The 18713-nt window shown below is 46.7% G+C and overlaps 1 protein-coding gene across 2 annotated transcripts in view; it reads right to left on the bottom strand.

Annotated features, from left to right (window-relative positions):
* Positions 1-17618, bottom strand: part of CXCL17 (C-X-C motif chemokine ligand 17) — a 48200-nt gene extending 30582 nt beyond the window's left edge. Inside the window, exons 1-2 of one of the 2 annotated variants that reach the window (XM_055250392.2) lie at positions 16770-17618; positions 10153-10208 (exon numbers count right to left, since the gene is read on the bottom strand). The gene's annotated coding sequence lies outside the window, so the exon portion shown is untranslated. Of the gene's footprint in view, positions 1-5831; positions 5940-10152; positions 10209-16769 lie in introns of those variants that run through there. The other variant, XM_055250393.2, reaches the window with a different exon arrangement.
* Between the last annotated feature and the right edge of the window lie 1095 nt (positions 17619-18713).

The raw sequence follows: 18713 nt of genomic DNA, 5'->3' as shown, positions 1-18713 counted from the left end.
GAGGGGCAACTGAGAAGGAAGTCAGAGGCCACTAGGCATGGAAAGAGGCAGGTGGGGCTGTCATTGCTCAAAGGCCACATACTCTGGGTGTGTTTTATGACTGTTCCTGGATTTGAAATCTTTTCCCCTTTGTGATCATTCCAGAGGCTCACCCTCCTCCTGCTTCCTTCTCATCACACTATCTGTTCCTAGTGCATCCCTTTTATGGCCAGAGAATGGCTGTACAAATAGTTAACAATTCAGTAAAAGTTACATCTGGGCACGGTGGCTCACACCTGTAATTCCAGAACTTGGGAGGACGAGGAGGGCGGATCACGAGGTCAGGAGTTCAAGACCAGCCTGACCAATGTGGTGAAACCTTGTCTCTACTAAAAATACAAAAATTATCCGGGTGTGGTGGCATGGACCTGTAATCCCAGCTATTCAGGAGGCTGAGGCAGGAGAATCGCTTGAACCTGGGAGGCGGAGGTTGCAGTGAGCCAAGACTGTGCCACTGCACCCCAGCTTGGGCGACAGAGCGAGACTCCATCTCAAAAAAAAAAAAAAAAATTACTTTTTATGAGAACTGGGAACCTGGCCTTCCTTTTTGCCAAAAGAGATTGAGGTCCATAAACACCAGTTTTTATTCCGGGCTGTGCAGTTGTGAGTGTGGTATTAGGGAACAGGTACGTAAGTGAAGGGTGAGACAGAAAACAAAATGCTGGCTGTTTGTCAAATCCTGAGAGTAGAGGGGACAAAAATCATTCTGAAAGGTGGATGTCATTCAGGAGACCTTGGAAATCTTAGGGTGTCCTCTGCCCAGATGGGGAGGAGGATGAGGTTAAATTATGGAGTTGAGTGACACTTGGTACATTACTAAACTTCTCTGCTTCAGTTTTTTTTTTTTTTTTTGAGACGGAGTCTCACTCTGTCACCCAGGCTGGAGTGCAGTGGTGTGATCTTGGCTCACTGCAAGCTCCGCCTCCCGGGTTCATGCCATTCTCCTGCCTCAGCCTCCGGAGTAGCTGGGACTACAGATGCCTGCCACCATGCCCGGCTAATTTTTTTTTGTATTTTTAGTACAGATGGGGTTTCACCGTGTTGGCCAGGATGGTCTTGATCTCCTGACCTCGTGATCCGCCGACCTCGGCCTCCCAAAGTGCTAGGATTACAGGCGTGAGCCACCATGCCCGGCCTCTGCCTCAGTTTTTTTAATCTGTAAAAATGGGGATGGTGACACTCAGGATTCTTTGAGAGGACTGGAGCTACATGGAAACCCCTTGGGATAGTGCCTGGCGGATAGTGAGTGCTGCATCGATGTGAGTTATTATAATTATGGGAATAGACAAAGGTGCCACCTGGGGCATCCAGAGTGGGGAGGTATTTTCCAGTCAGAGTCCTGGGAGGCCAGCTGGAGATGAAGCTGGTGACGGGGGAGGCTTAACCTCCAGGAGTGTAAGGATTGGGAAGGAGTAACTCATGCATAACATTCTGTGAAAATACCTTTACCCAACAGCAGGAATATGCAGAGTGGGTGTGGCTTCTTCACAATTATTGTCCCTGGGGTCTAGGAATGTGAAACCCAAGCCTAGAAACAGGCTTCAGGGGTGCCTTGCAAATTAGCATTCATCTTGCCAAAGGAAAATGTTCATCTTGTTAAAAGAAAGCATTTATGTGCTAAAAGAATCCCTTCTTGTGGCCCAGGTCATTATTTTTGCCTTGGTACTATCCTTTTTTTTTTTTTTTTTTGAGAAGGAGTCTTGCTCTTTTGCCCAGGCTGGAGTGCAGTGGTGGATCTCAGCTCACTGCAAGCTCTACCTCCCAGGTTGACGCCATTCTCCTACCTCAGCCTCCCAAGTAGCTGGGACTACAGGCGCCCGCCACCATGCCTGGCTAATTTTTTTGTACTTTTAGTAGAGACGGGGTTTCACTGTGTTAGCCAGGATGGTCTCGATCTCCTGACCTCGTGATCCGCCCACCTTGGCCTCCCAAAGTGCTGGGATTACAGGCGTGAGCCACCGTGCCCTGCCTGTACTATCCTTATTTACAAGATGTAAAGAGAAAGACTGGGCTGGGCTCAGTGGATCACGCCTGTGATCCCAGCACTTTGGGAGGCCGAGGTGGACGGACTGCCTGAGGTCAGGAGTTTGAGACCAGCCTGGCCAACACGGCGAAACTCCATCTCTACGAAAAAATACAAAAATTAGCTGGGCGTGGTGGTGTGTGCCTGTAATCCCAGCTACTCAGGAGGCTGAGGCAGGAAAATCACTTGAACCCAGGAGGCGGAGGTTGCAGTGAGCCGAGATCGTGCCATTGCACTGCAGCCTGGGTGACAAGAATGAAACTGTCTCAAAAAAGAGACTGAAGAAGAGTGAAATAAGGAAATACATATATGCATTAGCAGGGCAGAATTGGGATTGGTATGTGTATGTGAAGAGGAAGCATGTAAAAATTGTATGTGAACATAAAAAGGACTTCTTGTTTTAAACAGACCTCTCCATATAAATAATGTGGACTGCCATGAGTAGATAGCAGACTCCATCATAAGAACATTCCAGCAGAATCACAAGAGAATGGATAGTGTGGCTGCTTTCTAAGTGATAGTTTAGAGTGAGCAAGTCACTGAAAAGAAAGGAGACCAAGAAGATGGGTGAGGGTGAGAGAAATGGGATGGTGAAAGGAAAAGACTGAAAGTAATGTTTACTGAGGGGTCACCAGGTACCAGGCTGTGTGTCTAATGCCTTACACATTTTTTTTTTTTTTTAGATGGAGTCTTGCTCTGTTGCCCAGGCTGGAGTGCAGTGGCGTGATCTTGGCTCACTGCAACCTCCACCTCCCTGATTCAAGGGATTCTCCTGCCTCAGCCTCCTGAGTAGCTGGGATTACAGGCGTGCACCACCACGCGCAACTAATTTTTGTGTTTTTAGTAGAGACAGGGTTTCACCATGTTGGTCAGGCTGGTCTCGAACTCCTGAGCTCGTGATCCACCTGCCTTGGCCTCCCCCAGTGCTGGGATTGCAGGTGTGAGCCACTGTGCCCGGCCAGTGCCTTACACATCTTAATTTACTCTTTTATTGTCATCCTCTGATGGAGTAAGAGTCACCTTTGTGCTGCAAATGAGAAGAGGCTGAGGGAGGCGAGGTGAGTGGTCAGGATCATCCAGCCAGTTCATAGCAGAGCTAGTGTGTTTCACCTCAAAGTTTGTGCTCTTGCCTATGATTCAGACAGAAAAGTGAGACACAGAAGGAAGGCAAGGCAAATTTTTGTTGTGGGTGAAGTTTATAAAAGGTACCTGTATTAGGCAGAATAATGGCCTCCTGAAAATATCCACATCCTAATCCCTGGAACCTGTGCATTTTACTTTATTTGGCAGAAAGACTTTGCGGATAAGATGAAATTAAGAATCTTGAGATGGGGGAATTATCCTGGATTATCTGAGTGGGCACATTGTAATCAGAAGGATCCTTATAAGTGAAAGAGGGAGGCAGGAGAGTCAGGGTGAAAATGATGTAGCATGAGGAAGACTCCAGTGGCCACTGCTGGCTTTGAAGATGGAAGGGAGCCATAAGCAAAGGAATACAGGTGGCATCGAGAAGCTGGGTCAGGCAAAGGAGAGGATCCATTCCTTAAACCTCCAGAAGGAAACCTCTAGAAGGAACACTGCCAATGCCTTGATTTTAGCCCAGAGAGATCTATTTTGGACTTTTGACCTCCAGAACTATAAGAACTGGGAAAAATGTATGTAATTTTTACATTCCAGGAGGTTATAGTCTGCTACATAGTGAAAAGGGGCTGGAAAAAATAGGCCAAAATGTTAAACAATGATTAGGTCTAGATTATGGGTGGAAAATAGAATACAATTGATAGTTACTTTTTCTTTCATACTTTATGTCTTAATTTTCAAAGGTAAGAAATTAAAGGTTATTACTGTCAGGCCTCTGAGCCCAAGCTAAGTCATCATATCTCCAATGACCCGCACGTATACATCCAGCTGTCCTGAAGCAACTGAAGAACCACAAAAGTAAAAAGAGCCAGTTCTTGCCTTAACTGATGACATTCTACCATTGTGATTTGTTCCTGCCCCACTCTAACTGATCCGTTGACCTTGTGACATTCTTTTTCCTGGACAGTGAGTTTCATGATCTCTCCACCGTGCACCTTGTGACCTCCACAACTGCCCACAAGAGAAAACCACCTTTAACTGTAATTTTCCACTACCTACCCATATCCTGTAAAACTGTCCCCCCCATTCTCCCTTTGCTGATTCTCTTTTCAGACTCAGCCCATTTGCACCCAAGTGCCTGTATAGTAGACTGTCTTCACATGGACACGAGTAACAATTACATTGCGATGTTATAAATAGAAGTATTTCAATGTACCTGTTAAATCCTCTGGAAGATCACTGAGAAGGCATATCTTTGAGTGTAAGGATGAATTTGCCAAGGACAGGAGTGACGTTATAGGCACAGTTTTTGCAAGGGCAGGAAGAGAGGGCCTTATCCTTCAATCTAAATGGTCCATCATTTCCATGGATCAAACTCAAAGGAATGACTAGTCATCAAGGAATATGTTCAGTCACATCTTATGGGGTAAACTGAGACATTCTGGGAGCCTGGAATCAACGTGAAGTAGTTGCAGACTTGGTGGCAGGGAAGAATGTGCTCCTAAAATCTGTTGTTTAGGGCTCAGCCTTTTCTGCTTTTTTCCTCCTATTATTTCTTAACAATGCTGAGGTGGGCAGGGCCCTAGTCCCGGAACAGGTCACCTGTACTTAAGAGGAAGGTTTGTTTCCTTTGTTGATGGGGTGGGTATATAGCCCTGAGTTTGTTTTTTTTGTTTTTCTTTACTAGCAATTACGGAAACATAGAGTGGCTCCTTTCTCTACTAATAGCCTCATAATGGAGCCATCTAAATCTCTTACTGATTCCTCTATCCTCCAGGGAGCCACACCTTTCCCCAGCCCTCTTAGATCCTGGGGGAATCAGAGGACCTTGTATAAGCACTATGTGAGGAAACAAGACAACCTAGGGATAAGAACTCTTGTAATTGCCTCTATTTTTTTTTCTTTCTTTTAAAATAGTTTAAACTTTTATTTTAGGTTCAGGGCTCCATGTACAGGTTTTTTGTTTTTTTGTTTTGAGACAGAGTCTCACTGTGTCACCCAGGCTGGAGTGCAGTGGCGCGATCTCTGCTCACTGCAACCTCCGTCTCCTAGGTTCAAGCAATTCTCCCGCCTCAGCCTAGTAGCTGGGATTACAGGCGCCAGCCACTACGTCCAGCTAATTTTTATATTTTTATTAGAGACAGGGTTTCACCATGTTGGCCAGGCTGGTCTGGAACTCCTGACCTCAGGCGATCCGCGGCCTCCCAAAGTGCTGGAATTACAGGCGTGAGCTACTGTGCCTGGCCTGCAGATTTGTTATATAGGTAAACTTGTGACTCAGGGGTTTCGTATACAGACTATTTTGTCACTCGGGTACTTAGTACCCAACAGTTTTTTTTTTTTTTTCTGATCCTCTCCCTCTTCCCACCCTCCACCCTCAAGTAGTCCCCAGTGTCTGTTGTTCCCCCCTTTCTGTCCATGTGTTCTCATTTAGCTTCCACTTATAAGTGAGAAGACACAGTATTTGGTTTTCTGTTCCTGTATTAGTTTGCTAATCTATTTTATTAAAGTGTGTGTCCCTTTCACCCCTCCTCCCTCCCCACCCTAATATTTTAGGGCTAAGTCCTCGTCACTGGACACAAAGAAACTGGTTTCTTAGATGCTGCTATGCTTTGGTTCCACCCACCAAGACAATGGGCCTATTTTTTTCTATAATCAAAGGCCCTGTGTTTGGCCCGTACAGTTCTACCTTGAACTGGTGCCAAAGCTCACACCTTCCTGTTCTGTTCCTTCCAGGTCATCTCAGAATCTGCAGGCTTGTGGGGCAGGGTAGGGAGTCCTGAGTTGTGACCACAGAAAGGGGAAAGCTGTGAGAATCCAAGACAGTTGTTCTTGAGAGAGTCTTCTAGGCCTGTTGGCAGAAGAAGCAGAATTGTGGGCCAGGACCTGGGTCCTGGTGTTGGTGACTGAGCTCTGACTTTGAATGAGTAGATTTGCCTATCTAGGCCTTAGCTGTGCCTTCTGCAAAATGAGATTTGAGATGAACTCAAGCCCTTACAGCTTGACTGCTCTGGCCATGCATTTTCTTTCCTCTTCCTCATTGAAATCTATGTCATTCCTTCAGGGCCCAAGGACCCACGCTCGGAAGAAATCAATTTGGCTAATGTCCTTATGAGAAGGGACCAACTCTCAGGCTTTATGTGCTCTTTGGCCTTTTAGGCAAGAGTGGAGAGGGTGGATATTTTTGTCCTAGTCTTGTTTTGGTGCTCTTTGACAGCAGGAAGGGCAGAGTCCTGCCAGACTGTGAAAGTCTTGACCACCAGCTTAAGGGGTCTGGACTCTTGTGAGTGTGGAACTACCAGAGGCTTTAAGTGGGAAGTGACCTGTGTCTCAGGACACATACTCTAGGAGAAGTGTGGCTGTGGAGAGTCCACATGAGAGACTCAGATCTGAAGTGAGAAATCAGAGGGCATGAAGAACGGGCATAGGCATGAGCCATTTGAGGAAGAGTTGGAGGTCTTTGTGAGTGACCAGAGGGGAGGAGATGGGAAGGAGGGGCCTGAAGATGGCTCTGAGCTGTGTCTAGTTTGGGATTTTGGGTGGACCAGATGTCATTAGCCCCAAGATAAGGGCGGGGCTAGGTTGGTTAGGGACTGAAATGCTAAACCCAGTTTTGGATGTTAGATAAGATGCCTATGGGCCATCCAGGTGGAACTACTGTGTGGGGAGTGGGAAGAATACAGCTGGGGCTAGATCCAGGGAGTGGTAGAGGATGAAGAGGAAAGAGGGAGTGAGCTGGGGGGGTCTCTGCCTCTGTGGTAACTTCACACCTGCTCTCCTGCATCAAGCTCATGGCTGTGTTCTACTCTTTCCCTCCCTGTTCTCTGATCAGAGTGATTTTTCAGGGTTTTGGCTGGATAGGTATTATTAGCCCAGGGGTCACATATTTACTACCAGTGGGGACTGCAAATCAATGAATGGAGAGGTGAAAAGAGGAGAGTGAAGGAACGACTTTTGGAGAAAGATAATAGGGAAGAGGAGGCAGGTGAAACACATGCTATAAAATATGTTAGCATTCATTATAAACTATAAAAAGCACAACGCAAATGTACAGTTCTGCTGAGAACACTGTGACCGTGGGTTGGAAGGGGGAGAGGTGAGACTAGGAGGGTAAAGGGGAAGAAGTAGCTTAGAAGGATGAAGCCAAAAGCCAGGCTACTAGATCTAGACGTCTCCTTGGAAGGCTCTCTACTGCTTAAAAATTACTTGGCCTATCCAATCTCTTGGGTGTAATGAGTTTTTTTTTTTTCTTTTTTTTTTTTGAAACAGAGTTTTGCTCTTGTTGCGCAGGCTGGAGTGCAATGGCACAATCTTGGCTCACCGCAACCTCCACCTACCGGGTTCAAGTGATTCTCCTGCCTCAGCCTCCCGAGTAGATGGGATTACAGGCGTGTGCCACCACACCCAGCTAATTTTGTATTTTTAGTAGAGAGGGGTTTCGCCACGTTGGCCAGGCTGGTCTCGAACTCCCGACCTCAGGTGATCCACCCGCCTCAGCCTCCCAAAGTGCTGGGATTATAGGCGTGAGCCACTGTGCCCGGCCTGGGTGTAATGAGTAATGAGTTTTATATGTTTATATGACAATATTAAATGCTAATAGCCAACAAATATTGTATGCTTACAATTAGTACATCTAACACAGCTAGTGTAACTAATATTGTGTACTAATAATACAATGAGTGGCCAACAAATATTGTGTGCTCAGTACATACCAGGCAGTGTGCTAAACACTTTAACTAGATTACCTCAATTGATCCTCACAACAGCACGAGGCGGGTGATTTTATTGGCCCCATTTTACAGATGAGGGGAGTGAGGTATAGTCATTTGCCCAGGGCCTTGCAGCTTGTATGCTGGAGCCAGAATATGAAGCCAGGCCGCCTGGGGGACTATATAGCATGTGGTCTTAATTACTCAGCAGTTCAGGGTAGTTCAGTACATTCTATACTTTTCTGTTTTTTTTTTTTTTTTTTTTTTTTTTTTGAGATGGAGTCTTGCTCTGTCGCCCAGGCTGGAGTGCAGTGGTGCAATCTCGGCTCACTGTAGCCTCTGCCTCCCAGGTTCAAGTGATTCTCCTGCCTCAGCCTCCCGAGTAGGTGGGACTACCGGCACGTGCCACCACGCCCTGCTAATTTTTGTATTTTTAGTAGAGACGGGGTTGCACTGTGTTGGCCAGGATGGTCTCGAACTCCTGACCTCGTGGTCTGCCCACCTCGGCCTCCCAAAGTGCTGGGATTACAGGTGTGAGCCACCGCGCCTGGACTTTTCTGTGTTTTTTTGTTTTGTTTTGTTTCCTTTTACCTCTAACGAAGACATAGATAAAATGCAGCTCAGGTACAGAAAGTGTCAACTTTCAGGTTGACTCCCAGATTGAGAGCAGGAATGCTGGGGAAAGCAACAGGGTAGGAGTTCTCATAGAGTGGTCCTTGGATCATCTGTATTGGAATCTTTGAGGATGTTTATTAAAAACCGAGATCTAGGCCGGGCGTAGTGGCTCACACCTGTAATCCCAGCACTTTGGGAGGCCGAGGCAGGCAGATCACAAGGTCAGGAGATTGAGACCAATCTCCTGGCTAACACAGTGAAAACCCGTCTTTACTAAAAATACAAAAATTAGCCTGGCGTGGCGGTGGGTGCCTGTAGTCCTGGCTGCTGGGGAGGCTGAGGCAGGAGAATGGCGTGAGCCCGGGAGGCGGAGCCTGCAGTGAGCCGAGATCGTGACATTGCACTCCAGCCTGGGCAACAGAGTGAGACTCCGTCTCAAAAACAAACAAAAAAAAACCGAGATCTAGGCCAGGCGCGATGGCTCATGCCTGTAATCCCAGCACTTTGGGAGGCCGAGGCGGGGGATCTCTTGAGGTCAGGAGTTCAAGATAAGCCTGGCCAACATGGTGAAACCCTGTCTCTACTAAAAATACAAAAATTAGCTGAGCATGGGGGTGTCCACCTGTACTCTCAGCTACTCAGGAAGCTGAGGTGGGAGAATTGCTTGAACCTGGGAGGCAGAGGTTGCAGTGAGCCGAGATCGTGCCACTGCACTCCAGCCTGGGCAACAGAGTGAGATGGTCTCAAAACAACAACAAACAAAACAAAGAAAACCCTGAGATCTATAGTTGTCACTTGGGCCAACTGAAAGAAGAATTTCTCAAACATTGATGTTTGAGACCTACTGATTTAAGGCTGAATGTCTGGTTCTGGAAGGAAATGGAATCTTGGCTTCTTCAGTCACCACAGTTTGGGTCTTGTTTCTCTGTGAAATTAACAATGTAGGCTGGCACGGTGGTTCACTCCTATAATCCCAGCACTTTGGGAGTCCGAGGCAGGTAGATCACCTGTGGTCAGGAGTTTGAGACCAGCCTGGCCAACATGGTGGAACCCCGTCTCTACTAAAAATACAAAAATTAGCCAGGCTTTGGTAGCGCATGCCTGTAATCCCAGCTACTAGGGAGGCTGAGGCAGGAGAATTGCTTGAACCTAGGGGGTAGAGGTAGCAGTGAGCCAAAATCGCGCCACTGCACTCCAGCCTGGGCGACAGAGTGAGACTCCGTTTCAAACAAACAAACAAACAAACAAACAAAACCCAAAACAATAATGTGGTCCATGCTCTCTTTCTTTCTCTGGGCTCTTGGAGGGGTGGGGTGGGAGGACCAAGAATGGATAAAATTGCACTTGCCTTTATATCAGAGGAGGCACTGTGAGGCAGCATCTCTTACGTTTGCCTTTCATTTGTTTTTCTCCCCTGAGATGGGTTTCACTTCTCTCTCTGTCCTGTTGGGGAACTTCCCAGCTAAGGACCTCCATGTGGTTTGGTGCTCGGTTGGGCGATGAGCATTGGGAGGGGAGCAGTTGTAGTTGTGACTTCTCTCGGGCCTGCCGTGCTCTGCCATGGAGGTGGAGTGACATGAAGTTTAGCTGCTTCACCTCAGTCTGCTCAAGAGTGGGGACTGCTGAGAGCAGTGAATGGGGGACAGTGGAATTGCAGCCTGGGATATGAAACGGGGATCCTGTTACCTGCAGCTGTAGTCTTCATATGTCCTCATCTTTTGTGACTCCCCTAGGGCCCTGAGCTGAGCAAGACAGACAAACAGGAGGAAGTATTAATCTTTCTGCTTCCACCTCATCCACTAGCAAGTTTGGAGGGCCAATCCAGTTATACCCACTGCCTTGGGTGAGGACATCAGAGAGTTTTATGCAGCTCAGTTTTGGGGACGTTCACACACTCTGGCCTCAGGAAGATCCAGAAGTGAGGGAAAGGCTCTGGGCTGGGAGTGAGGAGGCCTTGTTCTGTGTCAGCTAAGCTACTAACTTCCTTTGTTACCATGAGAAAGTCACTCGCTCACTCTGGACGGGAGTTTTCTTATCTGTAAACCGTTGGATTTGAGTGAGATCATCTTTGTGTTCTCAAGTTCTGATTCTGTGATTAGCAGTGGTAGGTAGGTTGTGGCAGGTGTGGCGGAGCCCCGAATGCTGCTTTTTCTGTCACATGTGCCTCCCTCCCCCAAAAGGAACAAGCTGTGAGTTTTATTTGCATTTTTTCTTGAATAGCTCTGTGTTTCTGAGGGCTGAAGAGGCCCACTGTGGGTGTGGTGAGGACAGTCTGGAGGCAGGAGCTTCCTTTGGCTCTGGGGAAGGAGGCCAGTTGGTAGCTTCCCTGCCATTGCACAGACTTCTCATGTTCCAGTAATGACATGACTTCCCTCCCTGTTCTGCCTACCTCTCTAATATTCAGTTTCTAGCGTAGGCTATGATTGTTTTGATAGATTTCCCAACTGTTTCCTGCCTACAGGTCTTTGAAGCAAATAGCAGGAAATTCTTTTCATAGCCATCAGGGTCTCTGTTTCATATTTCCCCTTTTCCATAGAACCTGACAGATCCAGGGCACAGAGAGACACATGTGCATGCTCCAGCTCCCAGTATTCATACAGATATGGTGAAGGGTAGGCGGAGTTATATTCTTATGGTTTGGTTAGTATTGTCTGGGGAGCTCCTGTAACACATGTGAGACTCTGTGTGCTGTGATAATGTCTTGTATGTCACTGCTACTTAAGAGTTTAAGGTGAAGCTTTGTGAGTGTATTTACATGTGTCTGGTGCATGCGTGTGGGTCAGAATGTGGATCAGTGGCTGCTGATGTGCTGATGCTGAGAGGAAGTGATTTAGGAGCTGGGCTTGCTGTCTTTATGTTTCTGCTTTTTGTGCAATGTCCTGGTAACTTGTCAGAGGCTGGATAAGATGTTAGAAATTTTCTTAATCCAGTCTGAAATCCGCCTTGTTTTATTCCTGGGTATGAATCATGTGAGGGATTAGGAGGTGGAGGATGAAATTCCCAGACCTTCTGAATAGTCCAAGGTCAGTTCTCAGAAATCAGATGTTGGTTGTTTAGCCATCACACTCTTGGATTTATGAGTTGGACCTAGAGGATTTGATCGTTTCTGTGACAGAGGTATCATCCTGTTCCTGAAAAACTGGCGACACGTTGACATTGCAGGAAACTGGTCAGATTTATGGCTTGTTTCTAACCAACATTTAGGCATTCTGCCCTTTAAAAACAATTAAATTTCACTGATATTTTTCACGTATCTAACAACGGCCAGGTGCTGAATTCTCAAAGATAAATAAAATAAGCTGGGCGCGGTGGCTCACGCCTGTAATCCCAGCACTTTGGGGGGCCGAGGCGGGTAGATCACTAGGTCAGGAGTTCAAGACAAGCCTGGCCAAGATGGTGAAACCCCACTTGTACTAAAAATACAAAAATTAGCTTTGTGTGGTGGCGGGCACCTGTAATCCCAGGTACTTGGGAGGCTGAGGCAGGAGAATCGCTTGAACCCGGGAGGCGGAGGTTGCAGTGAGCTGAGATCGCGCCACTGCACTCCAGCCTGGGCGACAGAGTGAGACTCCATCTCAAAAAAAGAAAAAAAAGAAAAAACAGATAAATAAAATAGGATCTCTTTCCTCAGGAACAAATGGTTTGTCTTTTCTTGAACATGGCCTTCTGGGGCTAATTCTTACAGTACCCAACTGTCTCTCTTGCAAGCCTTTGGGAGCTCTCAGAATCAGACAGGCTAGCTCAGACACGCAGCAGCTGACACAGGAGAGTGGGATGTGAGTCCAGCCCCTTGCCACTTTCTGACTCTCCCTTTTAGGACACAGTGTCCATGGGAAGGCAAGACACTGGGCTCTTTAAGAAAGGCTGTGGCGGGAATGTGGTGGGGGTGGCAACTGCAGTTATCTCTCAGCTTGCCCCTCAGTTCTCCAGATACAGCAGCATGGCCTCAAGCACACCCAGAGGTGGAGAATGAGTGTATGTTCCCTGGAGGACCAGAAATGGGATTTGTTAGTTGTTCTTACAAACAGTAGTAGGGAGATGGCAGGGCAACTTGAGCCTTGCGGAGTCCGTAGGGAACTATAATTACTTCTCTCCATTCAGACCAGGATGCTAGGCATTATTAAATGGGGCAGGGCCAGGCACGGTGGCTCATAGCTTTAATCCCAGCAATTTGGGAGGCTGAAGTGGGAGGATTGCTTCTAAGAGTTTGAGACCAGCCTGGCCAACTTGGTGAAACCTTGTCTCTACTAAAAATATAAAAATTAAGTCTGGGCGTGGTGGCTCATGCCTGCAATCCCTGTACTTTGGGAGGCCGAGGTGGGTGGATCACCTGAGGTCAGGAGTTTGAGACCAGCCTGGCCAACTTGGTGAAACCTTGTCTCTACTAAAAATATAAAAATTAAGGCTAGGCGTGGTGGCTTATGCCTATAATCCCTGTACTTTGGGAGGCCGAGGTAGGTGGATCACCTGAGGTCAGGAGTTTGAGACCTGCCTGACCAACATGGTGAAACCCCCATCTCTACCAAAAATACAAAAATTTGCTGGGCGAGGTGGCATACTCCTATAATCCCAGCTACTCAGGAGGCTGAGGCAGGAGAATTGCTTGAACCCAGGAGGAGGAGGTTGCAGTGAGCCGAGATCTTGCCAGTGTACTCCAGCCTGGGTGACAGAGTGAGACTTTGTCTAAAAAAAAAAAAAAAAAATATATATATATATATATATATATATATTTATACACACACACACACATACACACATGCATGCACAGACAGATAGATATAGATATCTATATATATAGGTATCTATCTATATACAAAAATTAGCTGGGCATGGTGGGGCACACTTGTAATCCTAGCTACTCCGGAGGCTGAGGCATGAGAATCACTTGAACCCAGCAGGTGGAAGTCGCAGTGAGCTGAGATCATACCACTGCACTCCAGCCTGGGTAACAGAGTGAGACTCCATCTCAAAAAAAGGGAGGGATGGGCATTTGTGGAGAAAGATGCACAAGAAATGCTCAGGCCAGGCACAGTGGCTCATGCCTGTAATCCCATTCCTTTGGGAGGCCGAGGTGGGAGGACTCCTTGAGCCTAGGAATTCAAGAGCAGTCTGGGCAACATAGCGGGACCTTATCTCTAAAAAAAAAAAAAAATCAAAAAATTTAGCTGAGTATGGTGACACATGCCTGTAGTCCCAGCTACTTGAGAGGCTGAGGCAGGAAGATCACTAGAGCCTTGGTGGTCGAGGCTGCAGTGAGTCATGATTGCCCCACAGCACTCCAGCCTGAGTGACAGAGGGCAGAGTCTGTCTCAAAATAAAAAAAATAAAAAAGGCATGCTCAGACCAACTGGTGCCAAATTTTTGTCGGAGGCTCATACATTAAGCTGCTGTCCCCTCCACCACACAGAGGCACAAAGGCAGTGGCAGCTGGGACTTCCTTCCCTGTTTTCTCCCATTCTTCTAATTCTTCATGATGCCCTTTTGTGACTTCTTTCCCCCTTTAATACTGCTTTTGATATCATTTCAGCCTGATGTCACTTGTGTAAAATCACTGGGGGTAGGATGAGTGAAAATTTTCCAAACCACACATTCTTTTTTTTTTTGGGACACAGTCTCACTCTGTTGCACAGGCTGGAGTACCCTGTCACAATCATGACTCACTGCAGCCACGACCTTTTGGGCTTAAGTGATTTTCCTGCCTCAGCTTCTAGAGCAGCTGGCTCATGCCACCACACTTGGCTAATTTTTTGTAGAGACAGGGTCTCACTTTGTTGCCTACACTGGTCTCAAACTCCTAGGCTCATGTGATCCTCCTGCATCAGCCTCCCAAAGTGCTAGGATTATATATCGGCTTGAGCTGCTGTGCTCAGCCCAAACCCCACATTCTTTTTTTATTTTTATTTTTTATTTTTTGAGGCAGGGTTTTGCTATATCACCCAGGCTGAAGTGCAGTGGTGTGAACACACCTCACTGCAGTCTCAACCTCCTGGGCTCAAACGATCCTCCCACCTCAGCCTCCTGGGTAGCTGAGACCACAGGTGTGTGCCACCACATGTGGCTAACTTTTTAACTTATTTTTGTAGGGACAGGGTCTTGCTATATTGTTCAGGTTAGTCTCTAGCTCCTGGGCTCAAGTGATCCTCCTGCCTTAGCCTCCCATAGTGCTGGGATTATAGGCATGAGCCATTGCGTCTGGCCCAAACCCCACATTTTTTTTTTTTTTTTGAGATGGATTCTCTGTTGTCCAGGCTGCAGTGCAATGATGTGATCTCGGCTCACTGCAATCTCTGCCTCTTGGGTTCAAGTGATTCTCCTGCTTCAGCCTTCCTAGTAGCCAGGATTACAGGTGCCCACCACCACACCCAGCTAACTTTTGTTTGTATTTTTAGTAGAGACAGGGTTTCCCCATATTGGCCAGGATGGTCTCGAACTCCTGACCTTAGCTGATCCACCCACTTGGGCCTCCCACAGTGCTGGGATTACAGGTCTGAGCCACCACGCCTGGCCCCAAACCCCACATTCTTAATGGCAGCTCTGGGCCCTTCATATTTTCACTTCTCCAGGGTAACCCTGGGAACTTAATTCTAACTTGGGTCCTATTGTAGCTCCTTAACCACCCCAACAGCTCCGTAAGTATAGTTCAGCTTGAGAGAAAGAGACACAGAGAGAGAGACTTCAAGCACTGGGTGTTTGGTGCCTTCGGAGTCAGGCAGACTGGACCTGGATTTCAATCCACTTTGTTCTCTGTTATCTGCGTGATCTTGGGCAACTGACTTAAGCTCTCTAGGGCTCAGTTGCGACATTTGTAAAATGAAGATGATACCATGTAATAGTTATAATAATAGCTAGTGTATTGAGCACTTTATATTTATTAATACAGTTAATCCCCATATATCTCTAGGAATCAGGTACTATTGTAGTTGTCATTTCTCATATAAGAAAACTGAGGCATAGAGAGGTTAAGCAGCATGCCAACATTAACACAATTCTTAAGTTGTGGAGCTGGGATTCTGAACATGGAAGCCCGACCTCAGAGCCTGTGTCCTTAACTACTGCACTGGACTATAGTGCACAGAATGTTAACAAGGATTTTGGGGGGGGGGAAGCCCCCACAAAACACAAAGCATTTAAAGCACCAGGTATAGAGCTTGGCAATAAGTTATTAAATAACTGATGGCAGTAAATGGCAGCTGTTGCCACCAGGGTAGAAAAGCCTGTTTTCCAAGCTGTGCTTCCCCATGGGCACGTGGAGGATGTGGCCCTCAGTCAGGGCAAGGCAGGAGAGAGACGGGTCTTCCCGCTGTCCCGGGGTTTGCAAGATGTCAGGGCTTTTTACACTCCAACTCTGTTAGACACAGTTTGTTGGCAAAAGTCTTGTGTCTCTAATCCCAAAGTTGCCTAACAGGCCCTGAAAGGAAAACACAGGACCAGGGTGGCCATAGGAAAGGGCTCCCTTCCACTGAGCCAGTTGCTCAAGAATCACTTTTCTCACTGCTTCAGAGGAATCTGGCTTTTTGTATCCTGCTGTCTTACCCATTTGGTCAGGGCTCCTGGATAAGCTACCTGCGGAACAGAGTGGGGCCTCTGCCTAAATTGGCACAAGGTGAAGAGTCAGTGCCAAGAAACAAAGGAGACCCTGCAGGGACCTGGGGAAACCCAAATCTGGGCTTCAGGGGAAGGGAGCATCAAGCCTGCTCTGATTCTTTGGCATGTATACTTTGGCCCTCTGCCTGGGCTTGTGAATGGCTTGGTCAGTCACTGAGCAGTTCGGGCTCACCTGTCCCATTCAAGTCACCAACTGGGTTAGAGGCAGCATGGTTTTTGGCTAAATGTTTTTTTGGAAGCCGAGGAACCTGCATTTCACTATAGCTCTGACACTTTTTAGTTAAGTTGTGTGATCTTGACAGTTTACTCTTTTCTGAGCCTCACTTTTCTCATTTGTGAGAAAATTCTGAGGATCTTTTTTGAGACAGAGTCTCATTCTGTTACCAGGCTGGAGTGCAGTGGCTTGATCACAGCTCACTGTAGCCTCGTCTTCCTAGGCTCAAGCAATTTTCCCATCTCAGCCTCCCAAGTAGCTGGGACTACAGGTGTGTGCCACCATGCCTGGCTAATTTTTAAATTTCTTGTGGAGATGAAGTCTCTCTATGTTGCCCAGGCTCGTCTGAAACTGCTGGGCTCAAGCAGTCCTCCCACCTCAGCCACCTAAAGTTCTGGAATTATAGGCATGAGCCACTGTGCCTGGCTGAATTATGAGGATCAAATGACATCACATACACAAAGGCCTTAGAACAGCAACTTACACATTATAGGTGCTCAGTAAATGCTCACAGTCACAGGTTAGGTGCAGTTGGGGGCTGTGGAGAAATATAAAGTACAATCTCTTGCCTTTAAGGAGGTTGCAGTCTAGATGGGGTGAGAGGTAATAAGATAGAAAATCATGTAAATCACAATGTTGGGAATGCATGTAACATAATACCGGCTGGTTGTGCGCAATGGTGTTATTGTAGCCAATGAGGTTTATCTGAGGTGCAATTATTGTGAATGGGAAACTTTCGCAATAACATCAGCCAACAAGTGTCATGGACCATGAAGGCTTTGAGAGTTCAGAGCTATGAGAGCTGCCCCACGGGCTAAGCCAGGGAAGGCTTTCTGAACAAGTGAGTGTTGCAAACCTGCAAAGATTGGAGAGGAAGGTGGAAGGACACTCCAGAAAAAGAACAGAATGAGGCCAAGTAGCATAAGTTCAGAGGATAGGAAGAAAACAGATTGGAACCAAGGGCTTGTAGGGGATATGAGAGAGAGATGAGATTGAATAGGTGGGTTGAGGTCAGGTTGTAAAGAGCTTTGAATGCCGTGCTAAGGAGTTTGGAATTTATCTGAAGGTTTTTGAGAAGGGTAATGATGTTCATATTATGACCTTGATTTGGCCACGTATTCTTTTAATTTCTCTGGACCTTAGATCCCTCATCTATACAGTAAGAAGTTTGGATCATGTGATCGTAGAGGAGTTTCTCTAGCTAGAGAGTTTATGATTCTATGATACAGGAAGACTATTTTATTTTTGTCTTTATTTTTGAGATGGCATCTTGCTCTGTCACCAGGCTGGAGTGCAGTGGTGTGTGATCTCGGCTCACTGCAACCTCCGCCTTCCCGGGTTCAGCAATTCTCGTGCCTCAGCCTCCTGAGTAGCTGGGATTACAGACACACACCACCACACCCAGATGATTTCTGTAGAGACGGGGTTTCACCATGTTGGCCAGGCTGGTCTTGAACTTGTGATCTTCCTGCCTTGGCCTCCCAAAGGGCTAGGATTACAAGCGTGAGCCACCGCACCTGGCCAGGAAGATTATTTTAATGATAAAACGCAGAATCGGTATGAAGGGGAAAAACTGTAGATGGAGGATTGTTCAGAAAGCCAGTGCAATATCAGGGAAGAAGCTTCTTGTAAGAGACTTTGTGTGTGAGTGAGGAGGGCCTTTACTGTATGTTATAGGTACTTTGACATTATAACTTTATTAACAGTTTGAGTTCTGCAAGATACATCTCAGGAGACACCTAACTTGGGGCACCTGGAGAAGTGGATAAATTGATAAAATGTTTCAGGAAAGGAGTGATTATTTGGTAGGCTTCAGGTTTATACCATTCCTGTTCTGAAATAACCTAAGAAGGGCAGAAATAACATTATTGCTTCTCTTTAGATGTTTTGTATAGTTTTTCAATTTATAAAATAGTTTCACAGGTATTATCACATTTGCTTTTCACCAGAGTCTCCTGAGGGAGGTTAGGCAGGTGCTTTCTCAGAGTTTTTTTTTTTTTTTTTCTCCAAATCTAGGCCTCTTCATTCTTTCTTTTCCTTCCTCTTTTCTTTTCCTTTTCCTCCTCCTCCTCCTCCTTCCCCCTCCCCCTCCTCTCCCTCCTCTTCCTCCTCCTCCTTCTTCTTCCTCCTCTCTTCTTTCTTCTTTGTAGAGACAGAGGGTCTCCTCTTGTTGCACAGGCTAGTCTTGAACTCCTGGGCTTAAGTGATCCCACCTTGGCCTCCCAAAGTGTTAGGATTACAGGCATGAACCACTGCACCTGGAGTTACTAATTTTTTTAGTATCTGGCCAGATACTATTTATATTATAGACACCTATAAACCAAAAAGTGCCTGAGACAGATCTCAATCAATTTAGAGGTTTATTTTGCCAAGGTTGAGGATGCTGAGGATGCACCTGGAGAAAAAGAGCCATGTTGCAGTAGGATCT

Source organism: Symphalangus syndactylus, chromosome 17, assembly GCF_028878055.3.
Source record: "Symphalangus syndactylus isolate Jambi chromosome 17, NHGRI_mSymSyn1-v2.1_pri, whole genome shotgun sequence".
Taxonomy (NCBI): Eukaryota; Metazoa; Chordata; class Mammalia; order Primates; family Hylobatidae; genus Symphalangus; species Symphalangus syndactylus.
The sequence above is the reverse complement of the archived record's forward strand: the minus strand, read 5'-3'. Positions and strand labels throughout refer to the sequence as shown.